We start from the raw sequence: 5770 nt of genomic DNA, 5'->3' as shown, positions 1-5770 counted from the left end.
GTCAATTATGAGTCCCATGGTCTTTATTTAATCTTCCATAGTCTCCAATATTATTTGATTTACCACCTTGTCACTTCTAATCTTTTAAACATGAAAAACAATCACATATAAATGAGCTGAGAGACTATGTCTTGCCCTGTAGCCTGGGTCATTTCTCCCCCTTCCTACAGTTCCTCCCAGGCCATTCATCTGAGGGGCAGTTCTTTATCCCTCCTACCAATCTGTATTTCTTTATATATGGATGTTGTCAGGGTTTCATACACACATGTTCTTTTATCTGCCCCTTTTCAACAGCCAAACTATTCACATATGAAAGGGGCAGTACCTTACACTAGAAAACTCCAACAACATGTTTTATTACTTTAGATCAGGGGTTCTAAAGCTCTTTTGTATCATGGACTCCTGTGGGAGGAGCTATCAACCCTATCTCAGAATAATCTCGTAAAGTACATAGGATTACAAATGAAACCAATCATATTGAAATAAAAATATAATTTTTTTCTGCATCTAAGTTTACAGACCCCACCTGAAATGTATCGACAGACCCCTTTTGTAGACTCCAGGCTAACAATACCTGCTCTAGGCGATCCCTTACAAAAACCATAGTTTATAAACTTATGCCAATAAATTAAGGTAGAATTATAAAGAGATGAATTAAATAATCATTGTAATATTGATTGATGTTTAAAGGCATTACAAGATAATGACTACATTGTATTAGGGCAGCTATAAGAAAACCAAATATTGTTCTACCGTTGTTTGTACTAAAGCTGGACAAAAGAAGGGGTGTACAGAGAGTAGATAATTAAAGCAAATAAACAAAATACACAAGTGCAAAGGTTGTCACACTGAAGAAGATGTGCCTGCTGAGTACAAGTGATATACATTTCTCATTCCGTTGCAACAATCAGTGAAGTCTAGCTCACTGAATTTAATGAGGTCCCAATTGAGTGTCCTCAGGAGGTCATTTGTCTAGAAAGAAATATTTGTGGCATTTACACTTTTCTATTTTGGGGGTGGAGAGGATGCTTTTAGAATAAGAATTCCCAAATACAGTGCAGAATTTCCTACTGATTAGCATTGAGTCTTATAACCAGAGGAAGCTTGGCGTACCAGATAGAAAGCTGGCCTTCAGGCCAGGAAAACCTGAGTTCAAGTACCATCTCTAACACATACTGGGTGTGTGACTCTGGGCAGGGGAGTTTCTTTACCCAGGAATTCCTTGTACCAAAGAAATCACAGATCTGGTCCCTGTCTAGTTCTTCATCATATGACTAGTAAGAAAAAATTTACCTGAAAAAATTTTTTAAAAATAATATTTCCTGTCATTAAGAAGAAACAAAATGAGTGGGACTGGTAAGGAGCAAGTGGCTTCCTCTATCTAGGGAGAAGCTCACAAAGGTATCTAAGCTGGGCCTTCTGTCTTTCAAATGTAAAATGGTCCCTCTGGCCAGCTAAGTGAATTCATCATTCTGCATTCTGACACAAAATATAGGGGGGGAAAACCTGCTACTATTGGCAAACTGAGCTTCCATAGTGCTTGAAATACTCAGTGGCCAGAAAAAAAAAAAGACATCCATAAATAGCTGAAGAAAAAAGCTATTTCTGTATGACAGGAAATAAACACTTTGGCAAGGAATAAGCTAGCACATATGGTTGCAGGCAGCAAGGTTTTAACATAAGAACTTCATTGGTTATTATTGACTCAAGTTCCAACCCTGCTTTTTTTTGGTCCTTAATTCTGTCTAGCCCAGTATAGAACAACTATAATACAGTACACTTTGAAAATATTTGGCCTTGGGGGCAGCTAGGTGGCACAGCACTAGACCTGAAGTCAGGAGGACCTGAGTTCAAATGTGGCCTCAGACACTTATTAGCTATGTGACGCTGGACAAGTCACTTAACCCCAATTTCTTTCTGAAAGAAAAAGGGAAATACTTGGCCTTGGTATTTTTTGGCAACTAAGTGTCATTTGTAAGTAAGCTACTAAAGGCTGTTATTGATAACGCTTTTGTTTTTATTTGGTCTTTTCTCTCCCTATTCCTTCCTCCCCCCACCCCCACCTCCCCTTGGAATATTCTCCCTCCTCACTTCTGTCTCTCGAAAGATTTAATTTGCATTGACTTAGCTCAAGTGCCACTTTTACTGATCTCCCTAGTTGTTGATGTCTACTCCCTGCCCCGAAAAAAATTTGTCGATCTTGTATCTAGCATGTTGTCTCCCTCTGCTTGACCATAGACTTCTTGAGGGCAGAGACTGTTTCTCCTGGGCTCAGTAGTGACTCACATGTAGTAGGTGCTTAATAAATGCTCATTGATTAAAGTTAATTTCCTCATCTTCACATAGCTGGTAGATTTCTGAGACTTTAACCCTATCTTTTCTTGACTCCAAGACTAACCCTGTATCCATGATGTCAGACTTCATGTCTTCTGTATGTTTTGTGTGTATGTATGTCTGTGTGTGTATACCTACTCTATTCAGTATGTATACATATATATACACACACATACATACACACATATGTGGGGAAGGGTATATGTATAAAGTAATGAAACTGAATTGTATGAGTGGTTAGCAAAATCAACTTTTATTATTTAATAGTTACATTTTGTACACATAGAGTGTGTTGATGTCTTAAATATTTGCTTTAATGATTATTCACATGAGTTTTAACATACAGTATATTTTAAATGATTTTAACATATAGTATATTTTAAATGATATAGTATATTTTCAATGATTTTAAATGAATTCACTTAAGACTAGACCTCTAATTTCATTGATATAGGAAATCCCTGAATAAGGAAGCTCCTGCTGCCAATTCAGATTTGCAACTTTTATGCAATTTAGAGTCTTTTTTATTTTTTGGCAGTGTAATTTTTTAAAAATTTAAATTTTTTTTAGAAATTTTTATTTTTCAGTTCCAAATTCTCTCCCTCTCTCCAGCCCTACATTAACCATTGAGAAGGCAAACAATATGATACCTAGTATACATGTGAAGTAATTCAAAATAGATTTCATAGTAGCCATGTTGCTAAAAAAAAAAAAGGCAAGAAAAATAAAGAAAGGGAAAAATATGCTTCAGTCTGCACTCAGAGTTCACCAATTCTCTCTCTGGAGATGGATAGCATTTTTCATCATGAGTGCTTTGAAATGATCTTGGATCATTGTATTGATAAGAGTAGCCAAGCCTTTCACAGTTGATTATTGTTACAATATTGCTATTACTATGTAGTGTTCTCCTAATTGTGCTCACTTCACTTTGCATCAGCTCATGTAAGTCTTCCTAGGTGTTTCTGAAACCATCCCCTTCATCGTGTCTTACAACATAATAGTATTTCATCACAATCATAAACCACTACTTGTTCAACCATTCCCTAATTCATGGGCATCCCCTCAATTTCTAATTCTTTGCCACCATAAAAGAACTGCTATAAATATTTTTGTACATGTGGCTTCTTTTCCTTTTCTTTTGATCTCTTTGGGATACAGATCTGGTATTGATATTGCTGGGTCAAAGGGTATGCATAGTTTTATAGCCTTTTGTGAATAGTTCTAAATTGTTTTCTAGAATGGTTGAAACATTGCACCACAAAATCTTAAAGATTTGTATGAAGGTTGGGTGATTTGTTTCAGGTCACATAGCTAGTATGTGTCAGAATTGGGACTTGAACCCAAGGTCAACTTGGCTTCAAGGCCAATTCTCTATCAACTACATGAGCCTGCCCTTCTGTTTTAAATGATATATAAAATAAAGTTGGGAATAGCTTACTAGTGATATGATTGGAAATATTTTATTTAAACATTTAGTTTTATGAGATTATAGTAGTCAAATAATTTTGCAAGAATCTTCATTATAACATAAATTGTGGAGGTTACAATTTAAACCATATAAGTTGTAATATAAGCCACACAAGTATGACTTGTAAATCCTTTTGAATCATTACAAACACATCTTGGCTTTATAAAAAGGTCCTTATTGCATACATCCCTGGTATTAGATTGATGGAACTGCAGTAAAGAAAGAAATAATATAGCATCCCTGGTTATTAGGTGAGTTGCTTAATTGCTGGGAAAGACCACGAAGTATACTAGCTTGTTCCACTTGCTAAAATAATTAACATTTATTTGCAAGGACTAGAGGTAAGTGAAACTCTCTAGTATGATATATCTTGGGTCCATAGATAAATTTTTGTACATTGTTAAATACATTTTAAGCTTTTATGGCTAAAAATAAGAGAGTTTCACTACTGAAAGTAGCTTTTATTGAAAATATACTTTCCTTTCTTGGTGGTTTTGGGGGCCTTTTGTTAAAGTAGCAGAAAATGCTTTCAATCAGAGAGATGAAGACTATCTCACTAGTATGGTTTACTGTGTACTTAAGGACTGAGTCCAGCTGGAAAATAAATGCCAAGGGGGAAAAAAACAACAGAAGGAAAGTAGGAGAAAAGGAGAAACCTAATTTGTAGGTTATGCAGATTAAACATGGTTGGGTCAGACTGACAGCATGGTAATTATTTAAAGAAGTACCAGTTTCTGTGAGACTTCCAAGAAATGTTAGCAGTCGTGCTCTGGTTGTGGTTACAGTGAAATGATGTTGTTCAGTCATTTTCCAGTCATGTCCGATTCTTTGTGATCCCATTTAGGATATTCTTGGCAAAGATACTGGAGTGGTTTACCATTTTCTTCTCCAGCTCATTTTACCAATGAAGAAACTGAAGCAAACAGGGTTAAGTGACTTGCCCAGAGTCACACAGCAAGTAAATGTCTGAGGCTAGATTTGAACACAAGAAGACAAGTCTTTCTAACTTCGAGTCCAGCACTGTATCCACTGTGCCACCTAGCTGCTCTATGTGAATGATGTGTCTTAGTGAAATGATAATTGATTTTAAAATTAGCTAGTGATATTGAGCTTGTGAGTATATAAATTGAACCTATTTCCTTAACCTTAGTTTCTTTTATTTTCACATAAACAATTGAAATAAGATATGGTATAATTGGTGAAATTTGGAGATGTTATTTCTAATTGCAAACAAACCAGGAAGTCTTGAAATTCTGCCCCCTTTGTATAACTAGTAAAAAATCAAGATAGTCTGATAGCTGAAAATTTTACTATCTAGAAAAGGATGTTTTGTTGTAATTCTTTGACCAAATTAATTTGGCCAAATAGTAGGCTTATTTACAAGACTAAGCTCTCTCCTCTACTCCCCTCAATGCTTTTGAAGATTAATTGAAGTCAATTGGCACGCTCAGTAAGAGAATTTTAGATAATCATCTACCTGTCAAAATACCCACAGACATTTTAAATCATTAACCATTTGTTACATTTTTTGAGAAATATGTTAGTTAATCACAAAATATTCATCTACATTTCTAATTTAGTATAGTAGTGGAGGGGGGATATAGCTTGTTTTGTGAGGGCATTTCTGCCATTGGCTTCTTTCTCAGGAAATAATTTTTCTGTTTTTAAAATTTCTTTTTGTTGTGGGCTTAGAAAGAGAACTAGAATCCTATGCTTCTATCCTGAGACCTTGTGTATACACCCAGCATTTAAATCAGAGAATTGTGATGTGTGGTACCTGCAGAGTTGTTTTTGTGTCACCGCTATAGGATCATCATCTAGGCTATTTTTCTCCAATATCTCCTAATAATGAAGTCTCTCACTGTAAATGATAAAGAGGGAAGTCCAATATTACAAGCATCTCAATTTAGTTTGAAAAAGCATGGGCAAATTCTCTCTCTCTCTCTCTCTCTCTCTCTCTCTCTCTCT

At 35.6% G+C, this 5770-nt stretch overlaps 1 protein-coding gene across 4 annotated transcripts in view; it reads left to right on the top strand.

Annotated features, from left to right (window-relative positions):
* Positions 1–5770, top strand: part of LOC114045696 (formin-like protein 2) — a 371038-nt gene that overhangs the window by 286933 nt on the left and 78335 nt on the right. The gene's annotated exons all lie outside the window — the stretch shown is intronic.

Source organism: Vombatus ursinus, unplaced genomic scaffold, assembly GCF_900497805.2.
Source record: "Vombatus ursinus unplaced genomic scaffold, bare-nosed wombat genome assembly UNPS02014779.1, whole genome shotgun sequence".
Classification (NCBI taxonomy): Eukaryota; Metazoa; Chordata; class Mammalia; order Diprotodontia; family Vombatidae; genus Vombatus; species Vombatus ursinus.
Note: the sequence above shows the minus strand (reverse complement) of the source record. Positions and strands in the feature narration are given on the sequence as shown.